Source organism: Rutidosis leptorrhynchoides, chromosome 1 (genome assembly GCF_046630445.1).
Source record: "Rutidosis leptorrhynchoides isolate AG116_Rl617_1_P2 chromosome 1, CSIRO_AGI_Rlap_v1, whole genome shotgun sequence".
Taxonomy (NCBI): Eukaryota; Viridiplantae; Streptophyta; class Magnoliopsida; order Asterales; family Asteraceae; genus Rutidosis; species Rutidosis leptorrhynchoides.
In genome coordinates, this window is record NC_092333.1 from 204,243,166 (window position 1) to 204,264,227 (window position 21,062).

Genomic DNA, 21,062 nt, shown 5'->3' on the forward strand with positions numbered 1-21,062 from the left:
GTCAACTACTACTACTACTACTACTACTACTACTACTACTACTACTACTACTACTACTACTACTACTACTACTACTACTACAGGCAACTAATACTACTAAAAGCATGGCAACCTTAACTGCGATCAACTATACAACATAACTACTAATCATGGCAACTATCAACAATATAAATATAGTAGCGCAACTTGCTACTCTATACTACACCCAGAGATAATCCCACTCACCGATTACCAGCAACCAGCTCAGATAAACTATCACTGAGCTTCTTCCTTATCCTTATCACCTGAACATAAGGCAAATCAAGTTATTTTCTATCCGTTAACACAAAACAACACAGTACAGAAAATCAGTCACAAAAGCGCCGCTAAAAGTCCACCTAACACTTATGCACTTTCAAAATTTACATCCTGAACACCAAAATACAAACGGGCAGCATAACGGCTAGAAGAAGGCACTTTGGCAAAACCTTCTGCCCTGGACACACAGTCGGTCGACTGTCTCCTCAATCGGTCGACTGACGTAGACAGTCGGTCGACTGTTGACACAACCAGTCGACTCACTTTCCCAATCGATCGACTTATTTGGTATATTCATAATCGGCCGAAAGTCAAACTCAGTCGGTCGGTTCACTCGCCAGTCGGTCGACTGTCTACCGACAGTCGGCCGACTGTGTTCTTCATCTGCAGATTCTGAACACAACCTTCAGACTTCAAGCTAAATTCACTAAAACTCGATCTAGAGCTCGTTTTCGACACCAAAACTTACCACAACTTAATTACTACATGTTATAGACTATAAACCCACAAAGTTTTGACCATAACAACATCAAATCGATGGATTTTGACACAAAATCAAGCTTTTTACAAAACTCACACAAAACCATGAATTTAACAACGAATTGAGCACAAAAACACATGTTACTTACCTTGATAGACTCAGTAAACGATAACAAGCACGATTCTAACACCAATTTGAGCTCAAGATCAATGTTTAAGGATTAGGGTTAAGTAGATGGGAGGGATGAAGGTACGGTGTTAATTAGGAAGCTTCAAGAAAAAGAGAGAAGAAGTTGACTTCTTCCTTTTATATTTAGGTTAAATACAATACCTCATCACACACGGGTATTTACCAGTTATCTAATAACTTACGTACCGTTAGGCGCCCTAACGGAGTCCAAATTAAACAAACGAACCTGTTCTGTGACCCTTGTCTCAAACTGGTCTCAACTAAACAACTAAATAATTATAAACAAATAATTATTAAAATCACTAATTACGCCATACCCAAGGGTACACTGATCATTTCAACTAGGCCCAAAACGCGGATGTTACAAAGCAAGTTTGTATCTTTAAAAAGAATATCTTCAAATGATTTGTTTGATACGTAAGCTTCGGCTGTTTGATATTTTCTTGAAGAAAATGGCAAGATAAATTTCGGTTGTCAAGATCCTTTTAGTGATTAGGATTTGTGGATCATATCGTACATCGACTTTGTTACTTAGTCTATATGTAGCATACATGTCATGTGCATGTAACCAAATTGTAACATATGCGACTAAGAACGTACAACCCTACGCACATTTGCAATGCAAATTATCACTCTTACATAAATCCAATCTACGCAGACGTCAAGAAAACGATTATCGTAACTAAACGATTGTAATCACTTATTGATTTGTAAGCCGGTTTATACATATGTATGTCTCCTTCTGGATCGAATTCTTCTTGAACCATAGTTGTAAGATTATTCACACATAATGGGATCGTTCCATTAAGGTTGATCATCGATAGGTCTAAAATTTGAAGATGCAAAAGTTTACATAGTTCCCAAGGAATTGGTCCGTAAAAATTGTTTGATCTTAGGCTAAGAGCATAGAATTTCGATAAGTTTGTCCCGATCCAAACAGGCACTTCGCCGAAAAACTTGTTTTCCCGCAGATCTAAAAAGGTTAACTTGGTGCAATTCGTTAACTGCGTAGGCAAGTGTCCCGACGTCGTTTTTATATAAAGATAATACCTCTAATTGACTTAATGATTCAATAGATGCAGGAGTTTTTCCAGATAGATGGTTGTTTCCTAGATTAACAACTTTTAATTCTTTAAAATTCCATAAACAATTTGGAATTTTTCCTGTGAACGGGTTCCCATAGATCAAGAAACAATAAAAACCCGTCGACAATTTGGCATATAAACGAGATGCCACCATGGAATTTGTTTCGCGAAAGATTTAACGACGCCAAAGTGGGAGGAAGCTTTGGTATTAAATTCGACCATAAAAGTTATTGGAACTTAAATCTATTGCAGAATAAAGGTCAAAATTGGCTAACAAATCAGGCACTTCACCATTAATGTTGTTCGAAGAAAGATTTAAGTATCTTAACTTCGAAGGCCACATTTTCCAAAAAGAAGTAGGAATTGTATTTGATATTCCGTTATCAGCAATATCTAGATACGTAAGATTTTTCAAAGTTTGAATCCATTGTGGGAAATGTGGGCCCACCTTGCACGAGCTCAAATCTAGATGATAAACACGACGAAGTTTTGACAAGTGAGTTTTTAAGACAACGTCTTCAAACGAGTTGTTTGAAAGGTCTACGTACTGAATCATTGAATCGACGATGTTTTTGGAGGTATTTGTACCGCCTTTTAGAGAATTCGAATTCATCTCAAGGAATTCGAGTTTGGGCAACTCCCATAGTTTATCACTTACAGTCCCGTTTAGCCGATTATACTTAACGACTAGATTTTTTAACGATGAAAAACTTTTTATCTCGTCAGGAATTGACCCGGTGAATTGGCTACGCCGCACATTTAACTCTTCTAAACTATGTGATGTACAACCTGACAAGTTAAATATAAAGCTTGAAAAATCCACATCTAATTTGTTGAAATCTATGTATAAAATTTTTAGGTTACATAGGCTTCCGAGGTATTTAGGTATCCCGTCTAACATATTGCCAGATAGATCAAGATCGATTAGTTTATTACTAGTTAGCGGGAACAAGTAACTATATGCGGATGAGTTGAGATCGTTATCTTCTATGTATAAGGTATCTATATATAACGAAGAGTTAACGAAAGAAGAATATGGGGACGAGACTTGTGAGAGATTACATTCGAGTAAACCGAGGTATGAAAGGTTACGAAGAGTTAAAACTCGATCTACCCAATGATTCGCTTTGGCTAGCGAGATTCCATATATATGAAGTTGTTGCAAGTGAGATAAATAAGACAACCAGTCGAGATTTTCAACACGAGCTCCGGATCCTATCAACGTTAAGTGTTGCAAGTTTGTGAGGTTTCCGAGCTCGGAAGGAATAATTCCGTTAACAAAATCCCCCCAAATGTAAAGGTTCGTTAATTCTGTTAACGAACGATAGAATTGGGAATGGTTCCATTTATATAATCGGAGCCAATGCGAAGGTACGTTAATTTGGTCAAGGAACCAATGGAGTTCGGAATGGTTCCACTTAACGGATTAACGTCAAGGTCTAGGTACCTTAATTTGGTCATGGAACCAATAGACATGGGAATGGTTCCGTTAAGATTGTTATATGAAAGGTCGAGTTATGTTAATTGTGTCATGTTGCCGATGAAGTTTGGAATGGTTCCGTAAAATGAATTATGTGAAAGATCAAGATAAGTTATGTAGGTTAAGTTAACTAACGATGGACCGATCTCACCTCGAAATTGACCATCATCGTAATTGTTGGAAAGGTCAAGGGTTATGACATGACCTGTTTGGTTGTTGCACGTGACTCTACTCCATTTACAGCAATCGTCGTTTACTGGTTTCCATGTAGCGAGATGGTTAGCAGGGTCGTTTAGGCCAGATTTAAAATGAAGAAGAGCTTGTTTTTCGTTGTCGATGCATTTTCCTAATGCTACCAACCGATGAGCAAATAGTAGTGAGACAAGTGACAAAAAAACGAAAACAATGTGTACGCTGAGGGGAAGCAATGGTAATCATGGTTGATTGAAATCAAGTAGATTCTTTTTTCTGGTGGTACTTAATATATATATATATATATATATATATATATATATATATATATATATATATATATATATATATATAGTGGTAGGATCAAGAGGGAAGTAACCAATCGGGGGAAGAGGGGGGAAGCAAAAACTTTTTTTTTCTTCGTTTTTTGAAAAAACTTTGTTCACGAACATTATAGATGAGATGAAAAAAAGAACATTTAGTAGAGACACTTTGTGATAAATGTTTTTATTTTGGCGGGAAAACGCTCGAAGAAGTAATATATAACAATTATCGTGTTTTTCGAACGTATGTTGAGGTTTTAGCTATTGGGATTTAGATATTAGAGTTTAGATATTAGGGTTTATAGGGTTTAGATATTAGGGTTTAGAAATTTAGGGTTTAGGGTTTAGATTTAGGGTTTAGATTTAGGATTTAGATTGAGTTTTTAACACGAACGGTTTAGAGTTTAGGGTTTAGGGTTTAGAGTTTAGGGTTTAGGGTTTAGGTTTGGTGTTTTGGGTTTATGGAATAAACCCAAAACACCAAACCCTAAATCCATAAAACCAAAACACCAAACCCTAAACCCTAAACTCTAAATCGGGCTAAATTTTACTTCACAAAACATGAAAAAAAAACGTTCATATTCTTCACGAACAATATTATCTTAAATGTTATTTTTATTGATCGTTTTCCCGCCTAAATAATAACATTCATCACGAAGTGTCTCTTTCTAAATGTTCATATTTTCGTGTGATCTTGATGCCGGAAAAAAAAATTCCAAAAAAACGAAAAAAAAAAATTGCTTCCCCCCGCTTCATATCAGACAACTGTACTGTTGTTGATTTAGCTCAAGTTGTCCTGGTCAAAATTTACTATCATATTTTATTCTCAACAATGGTTATGAATAAATATTACTGTTGTTTGGTGATTATATTGTGGCTGCTCCTATTACCACTACTATGAGTATTACTGACTGCGTTTGGTTCATGAAATAATTATTACAATGGAATTAGTATTCATATACAGAATTGGAGTTTAAAGTAATGAGTAAGGGAAGGAATTTGGTGAATTTAGGTTAAATTCTTTTATACACTAATCACCGTAAGACCACTCTTGATGCACTGACTATGACGTGAACACATTTTGAGGGTTTTGAGGTGGAATGATTGTGACGTAGCAATATTATTTTTTCAAGGGATGTTATGAGGAGGTTGTGGGTTGGTTTTGGTGATGTTTCAAAATAATCGAGTAAAAGGGGTAAAATTAATTTGATTTTTTTTTTTTTTTTTTTTTTTTTGAAGGCAAAATTCTGAAGTATAGGAGGTTGTGTGTTGCTTTTGATGATGTTTCAAAATATGTCCGGTAATTGATTAAAAGGGGTCAAATTAATATGATTTTCTTGAAAGACGGGACACCAAAGTGTGGTCAGTGAGGATTGAAAGCCTTTATTAAAGATTCCTAAACATTCAACCACTAAGCTACCCTTGAGGTAATATTAATAATTAAAAATATAATAAATAATTGAAGCCCAATTTTTTTTGTTTATGTTTTTCTCGACGCCCCAAAAAATTACGCTCATGCAGGGCGTTATAATTACTACGGAGTTAATTATTTGCCACACAAGCAGCAATTGTGCATTTGACGCCTCCTAACAGGGGCATCAAATTGTGACTGTTTACTCGAGGGGAGATTTTTAACATATAGAATGTACAAGCACGTATATCTACGTGTGGCAGTTAATGCGAACGAAGATGTGGATGATGATGATGGTTTTGAAATTGAGTTGCAGTTTGGGAATTTAGGGAGGATTGATGGTTCGGGTTACTTCCTGCTTCAAATCGTGTCATCCCCTCTGATCCGATCCCTTTTAATCTGATGAATGATCAAGCTTCGATTCCTTGTGTGGATCACGGTTTAGTTCATGGTACTTTGGAAGAATCGGAGTCGGATGGTCAACTGGACAATGATCCATCTCGAGAAATTCAACTAATATTGCTTTTGTTTCTAGTTGGTGTTAAGGCTTTGTTTCCGAGTTTTGTTTCGGAGATAAAGGAATAGAAGTTAAAGGAAACTAAAAATATCGTGTTCCCGAGTTTTGAAAGAGAGGAAAGGAAATGAACCGGATGGATTGTTATAGTGTATTTTCTTTTCAATCTTTCCTTCCAAATTGGAAGGATCTAACTTCCACCCCCCTTCACTTCATTTCATTTCCTTTATAATTAAACTCGCAAACAAAGCCTAAGAGATGAAGATGAAGTGGTGTTCAAGTGTTGAAGGTGTTGGTGGAAAAAGGAGGAGGATTTATGTTTTCAAGTGATTATAACAATTGTAAACTGATTTTGATTGATAATACAGTTATTTCAAACTGTTTTGTAAATATTACAAGTGAATATGAACATGTTTTATGCACAAAATGGCCTAACAATAACTTCTAAGTTGAGTCTGGATCCAAAGTACTTTTGGAACCACTTTAATATAAAAGGAAGTGTGTTGTTAAACAGCCGTTGACTCCTACTGACTTATGTCCTGGGCTGCTGACTTTGTTGCAGCTTATGTTTTCTTGTGACCCTCTAAACTTGAAAGTGATGAGAGTATTTTTTTCTGATCCAAAGTTAAGTTTCCTTGAAAGGAAATGCAGGTACGTGTTATTTTAATAATGTTATTTAACACCTCCCCTCAAGTTGAATAATGGGGTTTCCGATATTCAGTTTGACAAGAACTTCGCCAAAGAATCTTCCATATTTTAGACTATGTTAGAATGTCAGCCAATTGATCTTCCAATCTGACGTATGGGAGAGAAATTATTTCTGCATCCAATTTCTCTTTGATAAAGTGTCTGTCCACCTCAACATGCTTTGTCCGATCATGTTGAACTGGATTTTATGATATGGCAATTGTTGCTTCATTGTCGCAGATGATTTGAATAGCTTCTTCTGGTGGAAACCCAATTTAAGTTAATAACTTCTTGACCCATAAGGCTTCGGCCACTCCTTTCGCTATTCCTCTGAATTCTGATTCCGTGCTTGAGAGTGAGACAACCTTTTGTTTTTTACTTCTCCACGCAACTAGATTACCTCCGACAAGAGTGAAGAATCCAGATGTGGATCTTCTATATCCTTTTTCCCTAGCCCAGCTCGCATCTGTATTGTGATGATCCTTCCAAATCCCTTTGGATGAATAAATCATTCATCGATTTCACAGTGAGGTTCTGACCTCTACATGATACGTTTTGTAAACATTGCATTCTTTTGAAAAGGCACACCATAACTGAATATCAAATTCCAAGTTTTTTGACATTTGATGATTTTTACATATTGACAATCACCGTAATTAATAGTTTACAATATTACATCCGTTGATAATGCAGTCAAAATAAGATACATGGTGATGATTTTGTGAATGCAATGTTTTCTCTAATAAAGCTTGTATGACTCCATGCACATAGCCTGTATAACAGATAAGCAAACAGCGGAAGACTTCTAGGAACCTGAGAATAAACATGCTTAAAAGTGTCAACACAAAGGTTGGTGAGTTCATAGTTTTAATGTTGCGCATAATCTGTATATAAAGGTGGATCACAAGATATCAGTTGTTTCATCCAGAAACGTTTATCAAAATATTCTACAAGATTGAGCACCCTGGTAACTAAACTTTAACGTCTATATAATAAGTACCCCTGTTTTAACATACATGCAACCAACATGTACTATACACGCAAACCATCGTGTACTAAACTCAAATAGCATACGTCTGTTTTATAGTTCAGGCTAGGGTTTCTATACCTGGAACATACGGGGATGTCAAGCCCTATGGATCCATATATAACTACTCGCGCCCACCAGTTCTTATAACCGGCAGTTACTAGTTACCAAAGCTAAGGGATTTTCGGTTCAAACTCGGTGTAGAATTTAGTATGTACTTGTATCCATTGCGTTTGAAATAAATTTCATGTATTCTCAGCCCAAAAATATAGATTGCAAAAGCAATTAAAAAGGGAGCAAATAAAACTCACCTTAGTAGCACATAAGGTCATTCACCAAAATGTGACCGAAACTCGGAATGCAAAATAACCGTAGATCTCAACCTAGAGAACATATGTTGGTCAATACATATTTAACAGCTAGGTTGGGTCATAGTGTATCACAATCCTAATGCTTGAGACCGACATGCAAAAGTTAACAAAAGTCAACCTGACCAAATATGATCTTTAAATTTATACATGTTTATTATCATAGTATAAGTCTTAATAATTGAACGAATTTATAGTTTATCAAACTCAAAATATTATTTATTTCAGGATCTATATTATATTTGTATTATCATGGCAATCGAAAATATTTTATTATTTCACATAGCTTTTTCATACTTGTAAAATCAGATTATAGTGTTTATAAAGCTTTAAAACATGATAAGACAGTCAACTTTGACAATTGTCCAACAAAACGAGACGTGCCTTATATATAAATTCATTTACTCGATTAGTAATATCTAAAATTCCAATTTATCAGTCTCATAGACAAGTTGTTTAAATATTAATTTACAGTTTCAAACACAATTTCAATTAACGTCAAACATAATTCAGTTGACCATATCTTTTAATCCGTTCATCGAAATCACGCGATTTCTAAATGAAAAGTTAATAATTTTTCGCCAGCTTTCCAAAAATATGCATATCATATACTTTATATCAGTAGCATATGTATCAAATTCGTGATTCATCATAAACTATCTAACGACAAAATTAAAGCATACAAGCATGCATAAACATATATATTCGAGCACTAGACATGGATACACTATTAATATATAAAAGATAAGATATGAATGCTCACGTATCAATATTGTGATTCAATATTGTAGGAAAGTACGTAGACGCAACGGAGATGATAAAAACTAGATTGACCTCACGAGCATACCCCTGAACCATACCCATAACCTCCATAGCTATAACCAAGGTTGGAGAATTCGAATCTCGGGGAGATCTCGTTTGGACTTTTTTAAGGAGATCTCGGCATCTCGGAATAATCTCGGGGAGATCTCGGGCATTGATTTACGTTGACTTTATAGTTTTTTAATAAAAATATACATAAAAATATAAATATATGTATATTTATATACATTTTTCCGAGATTTTACGAATTTTAGAAATTACGAATTTTACAAAAAAATCTTACAAATTAGCAAGAAAATTCGAGAAATCGTGGCTTTGACTAAGTTTGAACCCGTTAACCGAGAAATATCGGGAGATGAACATCTCGTCTCGGTTGCCTTCTAAAAACGAGATCTCGGGAGAGATCTCAGGGAGATCTCGGGAGATTTACAACACTGGCTATAACCCATAATTTCCTTAGCTCTATCTCTCTCAAAAACCCATTTTGAAAACATGCAAGCAGAACCTCGTCGTAGTATTTTATGTCTATACTAATAATAATAATACTACTAATAAGAATAATAATAATATTAAGATTCATAATAACAATAATGAACGGAGCAAAAATATGATATATTTGTGTTGTAATCTTGATCGAAACAACAATATAAATAGAGTTTTCATATGCAATATAATAATAATATAATAATTTAATATAATAATAAAGTAAATATAATTATTAAATATGTTAATAAAATAATAACAAAAAGAAAACGTGCCAATTCATTTGATCACAAATTTTGATACGTGAATTTTGGTTGGATTTTACATGCCGACATTCTTTGTCACTAATTTTTAACCCGTGTTTTCACGAACTGGTATTTTATACTTCGTCCAATGATTGACGAGTAAAAGTATAAATAAAATTCCACTTTGAATACATATATTTATTTTGGTTTTAAGCTTTATAAATTTAGTTGCAAAAAGGTTCATTTATTAAAAAAAATTACTATATACGTTCGATGTAGAGTGTACGTACTAGTCTGCTGAATTCCTTGCCACCGTAAATCACATAATTCATTAATTTTAAAATTTTAAAAAGTCATATTTTTAAATATTTCAGGGGTATGGTATGTAACTTATAATTAATAATTTCTATCATGTCGTTTTCATGTGAATAGTAAATTAATTAATTTCGTTTCATTTACTATTTATATAAATAGTAAATGAATTAATTCCGATTCAACTATTTAAGTTACATTGTTGTACGTTGTGCTTTACAGCATGTACATCTTTGATTTAATTGCGTTTTTCTTATAAATTAAGAAAAATTACATCATAAAAATAAAACGATTAAATACGTAAAATTTTTAATTTGAAAATTGCAACATTCAATAGTAAATTTTTATCATTTCATATATAAATATTATTCGCATGTTTCAGTATATATATATATACACACAATTATATAATTATCACAAGTTATGACGTTCGTGAATTGTCGGACAAACAAGGTGGTCAACCGTTATATAAAACTCATTTACAAAAGTTTTAAAACTTGTCAAAATGCATTGCTTATCATGACGAAAATATTAAATCATATAGAGAATTGGTTTAAATAAGTCGAAATTTTTCGGGTCATTACAGTACCTCCCCGTTAAAGAAAATTTTGTCTTGAAATTTTGACAGAGGTCGTCATGGTTGATTGTAAGAATATTTTTATGAAGAATATAAGTTAAAATTTAGAGTTTTATCACCATTGAGTAATATGGATAAAACAATTCGATTACTCGAAGCGTATGAGAGGAGCTATCGCAAAAGTGTGAAATGATGAAATCAAAGATTCGTTTCAACTCTTGACGTAGTCACGGTTAATTTCCGAGATTTAAGAAAATTAAAGAAGATCTTTGTAATCTATATAAGATTTGATTCTTTATATAAGATTTGATTCTTTGGTGATTAAGAAAATTAGGATCCGCTTTAATTAAATGCGATAATCTATTTTGATTGCTCTGTCGGATATGTCACTATAAATCTATTCTCTTCGTTTTCTTATTTCCACAACTCACACCCTCTATTCTTTATCCTTTAATTCATACTTTGAATCATTCGTCAATATGCTACATCCAGTTATGATCCTTGATATACTCCTAACTTTCATATCTGTCATTCTTCTCTTTCATCTACCACCGGAGGATTTTATTTATTTTTATTATTACCTTGGGGTTATAGTAATTTTAATTCTCCCGTGCTTTTATGTGGAAATACGTATTGATATGCACGGTTTGTAATTTATGTGTTGTTGTCGAGCTTTATACTTTCTTTTATATCCAAGAGTTTCATACTTTTGTCTCCTCTTCCCGACTTCAAGTCAAGCAAATAATGGTTCAGAATTCGTAGGTATGGATTTTGAAATGAACATAGTTAATGTTCTAAGAAGGAAATTGTAATGGCACGATTTTGATTTGTCAAATTACCAGAATATTCGGAAAAGACCGAATCATCAAGAAAATATTTTCTTGATATTCTTAGAGGTTAAATAGAATACCAGAGTCGTGTAACATGGCACATGATGACGATATGGTCTGTGAATCGTCATGTCCCATTTAGAAACTCAGAATGACTTACTGTAATATAATCACGTTGATCAAGTATCATTATATTATACTAACTCACGCTTCAGTTCTCAACACTAATTCAAAAACATTCATATTTTAAACTTGAAGGTTTCAGAATTTAGAAACTAAAATAGTTTCTTTTATGATATAATACAGATGGTGCGAAGAGATAAATGATTTCAGATAAGAATAATTATGGAAATATCTTCAGAAATATGGAGGATATTTATAATGAAAGATACGATGATATCTTAAAATTTCTAATATCAGAGGATGATGAAGAATATTGTCCGCAAGGGTTTAGAGTCAGGAGCAAGGTTTTCGTTAATGACTTTAGCAGATACTGAATCATTTGGATTCTTTGAAGGTAGGTTTAGTCTTTGTGATTTGTCCACAGCCTCCTTCATACTTTGCTCAATTCGTTTTCCAGTTCCAAACCTTCTCTTTTTCTGAGCTTTGCCAACACACTATTCTTTATCATCAAACTTTTTACTGTTAAGGTCGTTTACAATTTTTGCTGCTTCATCAGCATCTTTCGAAATTTCGAGAATTAGTTCGCAGTTTAGGGTGTTTTTCAGAAACTTCACATTCAAAGTACGTAAGTATAGGAGATAGATGTTATATGTACACATATAACTGTTGGCGTAGACATGCTGCGAGATTTCAAAATACTGATTGCTGATTCCCAGTAATTGGCAAGACAATTCTTGTTACAAGATGCAGATGAGTAAATGATGGGGTTTCGATAAATATAATGATTTTTCAGAAAGTCAAAGATCAGTGAAGTTGCTGGTAAGTTTATTGCTAATGTGGTGGAACATAAACGGTTCCCCGGTAACGATGGCGAAAGGGGCAACGTATATATCAAGGTTATAATAAGGCTGTTTCGACTAAAGAATCGAAGTTGACTTGATGGAGCTGTGACAAAACTGACTACTTTGTAAAGGGATTGCAAAGTTATTTTAGCTAATAAATGCCAAAGGGTCTAACACGGATACGTGTTAAACTATTACTTTAGTTTCAAGAGTTTTTCAGGTACATAACTGTAGGTAACATGTGGTTGGATCATCATCTCAATTGTTCATTATTTGAAGTGTCATCAAGAATTTCGAAGGGTTTGAACACCGATTGTAATCGTTAATATACATATGATGTTCTAGCACAATTTTGAAATCAAAGTACAGCTTTGAAGATGTAGGAATCTAAGAGTGATGATATCGGTTATATCTCGACTTGGATTCTGATATGTTAAAATCAGAATATGTAATTGAATTTGAATGAGTATGGTTGTTTTAATTTCTATGAAAGAATATATCTCGTTGTGAAAGTAGTGAGTATAGTTGATGATTTGTTGAGTCAGAATTGAAGAATATAACATATTAATTGTGAATTTATATATATCTTTCGGGTATTACCTACCCGTTAAAATATTTTCCCCATTAACAGTTTGTACAAAAGAATTTTTAATTACAATCTTTATGAAAATATACCTACATATATATTTTCTTTAGATGTAATCATGGATTTAATGAGTTAACATAATATTAATCTCATCTGGTTTTCGATTAGGACTAGAATATATAATCTCTAAAACTTTAGATATTACATAATCGCCGTAGAATATTTCTTCAATGAAGTTATGAATCGATACTTCATCGTTTGTTGTTGGTACTCCTTGGTATCTATGGTGCGTATGACGTTGATGCTCGAGGTACAGATTGTGATGTTGAGGTGTGGGATGCGGATGTTGTTGGTGGTGGTGGTAATGATACTGTTGGTGTTGATGATGGTGGTACTGTTGATGCCGGTGATGCTGCTGGTGCTTGTAACCTTTGCACCATATTCTCCAAAGCCACTACCCGAGCGCGAAGCTCGTTGACTTCTTCTACTACACCGGGATGATTGGTGGTTTGGATGAGCGGATGAATAAGATCTAGAATTTGGAATAGTATATAATCATGACGAGATACTCTGGAGATGAGAGAGAAAATGGTATTACAAACAGGTTCGCCGATAAGTGCTTCAGGTTCTTCGCCAAGAGGGGAATGTGGCGGATGGAAGGGATCACCTTCTTCTTGTCTCCAATGATTAAGTAGACTACGAACCCATCCCCAATTCATCCAGAATAGATGATGGCTAATTGGTTGATCCATTCCGGTCACACTGCTTTCGGAGCTCGAGTGGAAATCCATATCGGAATAGTTGTCGGAATCTAAGGAATTTGAACTAGATACATGATCCATCTCGTATAATCAGGGAATTGAGTTTTGATATGAAATAGATTATAGTACTTAGATTGGTATTTTTCAACACATAATTTACATATGTATATATAATACTAAAATCCAATAAATTACGGAGAAATTTTCGGAAGATGTCAAGCAAAGTTTACAGTAATAGATATGCTAAGATATGAATTCGTCTGTACACTATGTATGCAATAAATGCAGGAAACTTTTCTAGACTTAAGAATGATAAGCATGTAATTTCTGATAAGAAATGATAAGTAAAACTCGGTAAAAACAGATACGGTCATAGTCCAGACTCACTAATGCATCCTAACAATTACCAGTTAAACACATTAATTCAAATTCTGGTTCCCTATGACCTCAAGCTCTGATATCAACTTTGATGATCCTTCCAAATCCCTTTGGACGAATACATCATTCATCGATTTCACAGTGAGGTTCTGACCTCTACATGATACGTTTTGTAAACATTGCATTCTTTTGAAAAGGCACCCCATAACTGAATATCAAATTCCAAGGTTTTTGAAGTTTGAGGAATTCTACATATAGACAATCATCGTAATTAATAGTTTACAATACTACATCCGTTGATAATGCAGTCAAAATAAGATACATGGTGATGATTTTGTGAATGCAATGTTTTCTCGAATAAAGCTTGTATGACTCCATGCACATAGCCTGTATAACAGATAAGCAAACAGCGGAAGACTTCTAGGAATCTGAGAATAAACATGCTTAAAAGTGTCAACACAAAGGTTGGTGAGTTCATAGTTTTAATGTTGTGCATAATCTGTATATAAATGTAGATCACAAGATTTCAGTTGTTTCATCCAAAAATGTTTATCAAAATATTCTACAAGATTGAGCACCCTAGTAACTAAACTTTAACGTCTATATAATAAGTACCCCTGTTTTAACATACATGCAACCAACATGTACAATACACGCAAACCAACGTGTACTAAACTCAAATAGCATACGTCTGTTTTATAGTTCAGGCTAGGGTTTCTATACGTGAAACAAACGGGGATGTCAAGCCCTATGGATTCATATGTAACTACTCGCGCCCATCAGTTCTTATAACCGGCAGTTACTAGTTACCAAAGCTAAGGGATTTTCGGTTCAAACTCGGTGTAGAATTTAGTATGTACTTGTATCCATTGCGTTTGAAATAAAGTTCATGTATTTTCAGCCCAAAAATATAGATTGCAAAAGCAATTAAAAAGGGAGCAAATGAAACTCAACTTAGCAGCACATAAGGTCATTCACCGAAATGTGACCGAAACTCGGAATGCAAAATAACCGTAGATCTCAACCTAGAGAATATACGTTGATCAATACATATTTAACAGCTAGGTCGGGTCATAGTGTATCACAATCCTAATGCTCGAGACCGACATGCAAAAGTTAATAAAAGTCAACCTGACCCAATATGATCTTTAAATCTATACATGTTTATTATCATAGTATAAATCTTGATAATTGAACGAATTTATAGTTTATCAAACTCAAAATATTATTTATTTCAGGATCTATATTATATTTTTATTATCATGGCAATCGAAAATATTTTATTATTTCACATAGCTTTTCCATACTTGTAAAATCAGATTATAGTGTTTATAAAGCTTTAAACATGATAAGACAGTCAACTTTGACAATTGTCCAACAAAACGAGACGTGCCTTATATATAAATTCATTTACTCGATTAGTAATATCTAAAATTCCAATTTATCAGTCTCATAGACAAGTTGTTTAAATATTAATTTACAGTTTCAAACACAATTTCAATTAACGTCAAACATAATTCAGTTGACCATATCTTTTAATCCGTTCATCGAAATCATGCGATTTCTAAATGAAAAGTTAATAATTTTTCGTCAGCTTTCAAAAAACATGCATATCATATACTTTATATCAGTAGCATATGTATCAAATTCGTGATTCATCATAAACTATCTAACGACAAAATTAAAGCATACAAGCATGCATAAAAATGTATATTCGAGCACTAGACATGGATACGCTATTAATATATAAAAGATAAGATATGAATGCTCACGTATCAATATTGTGATTCAATATTGTAGGAAAGTACGTAGACGCAACGGAGATGATAAACACTAGATTGACCTCACGAGCATACCCCCGAACCATACCCATAACCTCCATAGCTATAACCCATAATTTCCTTAGCTCTATCCCTCTCAAAAACCCATTTTGAAAACATGCAAGCAGAACCTCGTCGTAGTATTTTATGTCTATACTAATAATAATAATACTACTAATAAGAATAATAATAATATTAAGATTCATAATAACAATAATGAACGAAGCAAAAATATGATATATTTGTGTTGTGATCTTGATCGAAACAACAATATATATAGAGTTTTTCATATGCAATATAATAATAATATAATAATTTAATATAATAATAAAGTAAATATAATAATTAAATATGTTAATAAAATAATAACAAAAAGAAGGCGTGCCACTTCATTTGATCACAAATTTTGATACGTGAATTTTGGTTGGATTTTACATGCCGATATTCTTTGTCACTAATTTTTAACCCGTGTTTTCACGAACTGGTATTTTATACTTCGTCCAATGATTGACGAGTAAAAGTATAAATAAAATTCCACTTTGAATACATATATTTATTTTGGTTTTAAGAAGGTTCATTTATTAAAAAAATTTTATTATATACGTTCGATGTAGAGTGTACGTACTAGTCTGCAGATCATTCCTTGCCACTGTAAATCACGGAACTCATTAATTTTAAAATTTTAAAAAGTCGTATTTTTTAAATACTTCAGGGGTATGTTATGTAACTTATAATTAATAATTTCTATCATGTCGCTTCATGTGAATAGTAAATTAATTAATTTCGTTTCATTTACTATTCATATGAATAGTAAATGAATTAATTTCGATTCAACCATTTAAGTTACATTGTTGTACGTTGTGCTTTACAGCTTGTACATCTTTGATTTAATTGCGTTTTTCTTATAAGTTAAGAAAAATTACATCATAAAAATAAAACGATTAAATACGTAAAAATTTTAATTTGAAAATTGCATCATTCAATAGTAAATTTTTATCATTTCATATATAAATATTATTCTCATGTTTCGGTATATATATATATATACACACACAATTATATAATTATCACAAGTTATGACGTTTGTGAATCGTCGGACAAACAAGGTGGTCAACCGTTATATAAAACTCATTTACAAAAGTTTTAAAACTTGTCAAAATGCATTGCTTATAATGACAAAAATATTAAATCATATAGAGAATTGGTTTAAATAAGTCGAAATTTTCCGGGTCATTACATGTATATATCCGAGTCTTTAGGTGTCCATTTCTTTTACAAAAAACTCCATGATCTACCGTGTTCTTTAAATATTCGATGATTCTCACTACAGCTTCCATATGGTGAACCTGTGGTTGATGCATAAATTAACTAACAACTCCTACTGCATGTGCTATCTCTGGTCGAGTGTGAGCAAGGTAGATGAGTTTTCCCACCATCCTTTGATATTGCCCTTTATCAGCAAGATCAGCTTCATCTTCCATATATAGCTTTTGATTTGGAATCATAGGAGTGTCGGTTGGTTTGCAATCAATCGTACCTGTTTCTACAAGAAAATCAAGAATATACTTCTTTTGACTGATAAATATTTCCTGTTGGGATCGTAAGACCTCAATCCCCAAAAAATATTTAAGCCTACCTAAGTCTTTCATTTCAAATTCATTAAACAAGTTAATTTTTAGTTTTGAAATTTCTTCTTTATCATTTCCAGTAATTATCATGTCATCTACATAAATAATTAAGCATGTAATAAGGTTATTTATTTGTTTGAGAAAGAGAGTATGATCTGAATTGCTTTGTTTAAAACCATATTTTTTCATAGCAACCGTAAATCTCCCAAACCAAGCCCGTGGGGATTGTTTTAACCCATACAGAGATTTTTTAAGTCGAAAAATTTCCCCATTTTTGAAGTTTCCGGAAAATCCTGGTGGTGTTTCCATATAGACTTCTTCCTTTAGTTCGCCATGTAGGAAAGCATTCTTTACATCAAATTGATGCAATGGCCAGTCCTCGTTTGCAGTGACTGAAAAGAGAGCTCTGATGGTATCAATCTTTGCAACTGGTGAGAGTGTTTCGGTATAATCTATTCCGTAAGTCTGAGTATACCCTTTAGCAACCAGTCAAGCCTTATATCTCTCAATGGTACCAGCTGGTTTATGTTTCATTGTAAATACCCATTGGCATCCTACCGGTTTCTTTCCTTGAGGCATGACACATTTTTCCCATGTATCATTAGTGTTCAAAGCTTCCATTTCAACTTTCATTGCCTTTTTCCAGTTTTTTGAATTTAATGCTTGTTCAACAGAAGTTGGTATGTTTTTAGAGTTCATCATAGAATTAAACTGTTGGGCTTCCTTTGATAGATTTCCTTGTGCTATATTGGAAATAAGATATCTTGAACTTTGAGCTTCTTTTTTTGGAGAGTACCATTTTGGCGGTACACCCCTGGTGGTTCTATGAGGTGGACATATTGTTGGGTGGTTTTCGCAGAAATTGAGTCAGTTTGATCCTCTTGAACTAGATGTTCATTGTTAAAGGAGATTTCAGTGGTTTCATTTTGCTGTATCGGGGTTTGTATAGGCTCATGGTTTTGTGTAGGCTCGGTGTTTTGTGTGGAGGTTTGTATAGGTTCGGGGTCAATGTTTTGTGTCGGGGTTTGTATAGTTTCAGGGTTGTCTTGTGTTGGAATGCTTTGAGGTGCTATCCATGTCATCCAACTAAGAGTGTCATTACTCTCTTTCTCCTCCTCACTTGCAAGTTGGGTGTTTTAAAAATATTTAGTTTCGATAAAGTCACAATTCATTGTAATGATAATGTTCCGTCTTTTGGGATTATAACACCGATAACCTCTTTGGTTGATACCGTAACCTGCCATGACACATTTATCGGCACATGGGTCGATTTTTGTATGCTCACTTTTCTGAACATGAACAAAGATTGAGCACCCAAAGACACGAGGTTCAAGGTTAAGTGAGGACCGAAGAGTACAAAATTGAGATAGAGTATCTCGAGGGGTTTTTGTACCAAGAATCTTAGTGGGTAGACAGTTTATAAGATAGGTGGCAGTAGCAAGAGCTTCGGGCCAAAAGCTCTTTGGAACCTTAGATTTAATTATTAAGGCTCTAGTCATTTCTAAGAGTAGTCGGTTTTTTCGTTCGGATACACCATTTTGTTCAGGGGTATGGGCACAGAAGGTTTGATGAATAATCCATTTTTCTTCGCAAAAAATTTTCATGGATGAGTTAACTAATTCCCCCCCCCCCCCCCCCCCCCCAATCAAACCTTAACATTTATACATTTTTGTTAAATTGAGTTTGAATCATTTTGTAGAAAAGACAAAAATTTTCAAATACTTATGATTTGTGTGTTAGAAAATAAATCCAGGTCATTCGTGTACAATCATCAATAAAGATAACATAATATCTAAAGGTTTTCCCCACAACAACTGGAGTTGGTCCCCACACATCAGAATGAATTAAAACAAAGGGTACATATTTCCTAGTATTAGTGAGTTTAAACGTACTCCTGTGGCTTTTCGCCAAAATACAAGTTTCGCAACTTAAAGTAACATTAGAACAAAATAAACTAGGAAATAAAAACGTAGATAGCCTACTGAAGGGTGTCCCAATATCCGATGCCATAACCAAGCTTCCCTCGTAGGTGTTCCGTGAGCAAGTAACACGGTACCCCGTTGAGAAACTTCATCAATATAGTATAGTCCCCCCCCCCCCCCCTTTTTAGTGCTACGTCCAATTATCAGCCCCGTCTGCATATCCTGCAAGATGCAGAATGTCGGATACATTAGGACTTTACAATTTAATTCTTTTGTTACATGACTTACCGATAACAGCTTATGAGACAAAGCTGGAATATATAGACAATTAGGTAATTTAATCGTTTTTGAGATTTCAATAGTTCCACCGCTTTCGACTTGAATAATCTCACCACTAGCGTTTGAATTTTATTCTTTTTAGGTTTGGTTTGAAAAGTGATATCGTTTTTATCAAAAGTCATTATATCCGTTGCCCCACAATCAAGTATCCATGAATCGGTTTTAAAATTTTTCGAGACTACATTTGCTTCTATTTTAGTTAATAAGGAGTAACTATTTTTGCAAGGAATAAGTTCGGGCATTTTCATACTAGGTTTGGTTTTGTTTTGGGTTTACGTTCATTAAAATTATTTCTAGTTCGTTTAATCTTTTGGTCTAGCCTAATTTTTTTAAAGTTATCTGGCCCATTTGTATTTTTCCTAGTTGACCCAGATCTTAATCCATTAATATATCTATGTGCACTATTAAGACCAGGCCCATTACTAATATTCCTATTAGTCTTATAAGCAATCTGTTTAGGCCCAACAAGTTTATTAAAGCCCACACGCTATTTTTATTAAGTCCACTAACCCTATTTAGGGATCCGTGACTTTGTCTATCCCTATTCAGTTCACTGCACAGTTTTTTTATACTCGTGACTTATCTCCTTCTTCCCTAGGTTAATCTCGTGACTTATCTCCTTCTTTCCTAGGTCAATCTCGTGACTTAACATCTCATTAAGATTACAATTTTTAAACAAGGAGCAAAAGGTTCTGGAGAACTTACCTTGTTCGACTTTTTGTGCAGCCAAGCCTCCAAATCCAGCATCTGTTTCAGTGGTGGTTGTTGGTGGCTCCACCACCGCTGCTACTGCTTTACCCAGTTTAGTCCACCAATTCAAAAATCCTTTGATCTCGAAGCATTGTTCCCTTGTGTGTCTTTTTTTCCCACACTTGGTACACACTAGCTTCGATTTATCAACCTTGGATGTCGATTGTTTGGCATGGTGGGGATAGGAATTGGAGGTTTTCCCTAAACGATTGGGTCTATTTGCTGCCACAAAACCCGATGCTATTCCTTGATTTGAATCATTCGTTGTTTGCCCTAAAATGTGTTGGTGAGTTACCTCCTTTCTCACAGCTGCATAAGCCTCTTCTGATGTTGGTAACGGATCTATTCTCAAGATTTCTCTCTTAATTGTATCATACTTTCGATCAAGGGCATTTAGAAATTGAATAAGTTTCTTCTCTGTTCGGATTGTGTTGTATATCATGATGTCAGTGGAACACTTCATGGGATTTGAATCTCGCCTATCGATATCTCCCCAGATTCCCTACATTGTGATCCATAAGTCTTCGAGTGACATGTTGGGTTGCTTGATATCATTCGCCTTCACATGTAAATCGAATTTTTGAAGCTTA

At 34.0% G+C, this 21,062-nt stretch overlaps 1 pseudogene; it reads right to left on the reverse strand.

Annotated features, from left to right (window-relative positions):
- Positions 1-1,617: 1,617 nt before the first annotated feature.
- Positions 1,618-18,543, reverse strand: LOC139893960 (receptor-like protein EIX2; annotated as a pseudogene).
- Between the last annotated feature and the right edge of the window lie 2,519 nt (positions 18,544-21,062).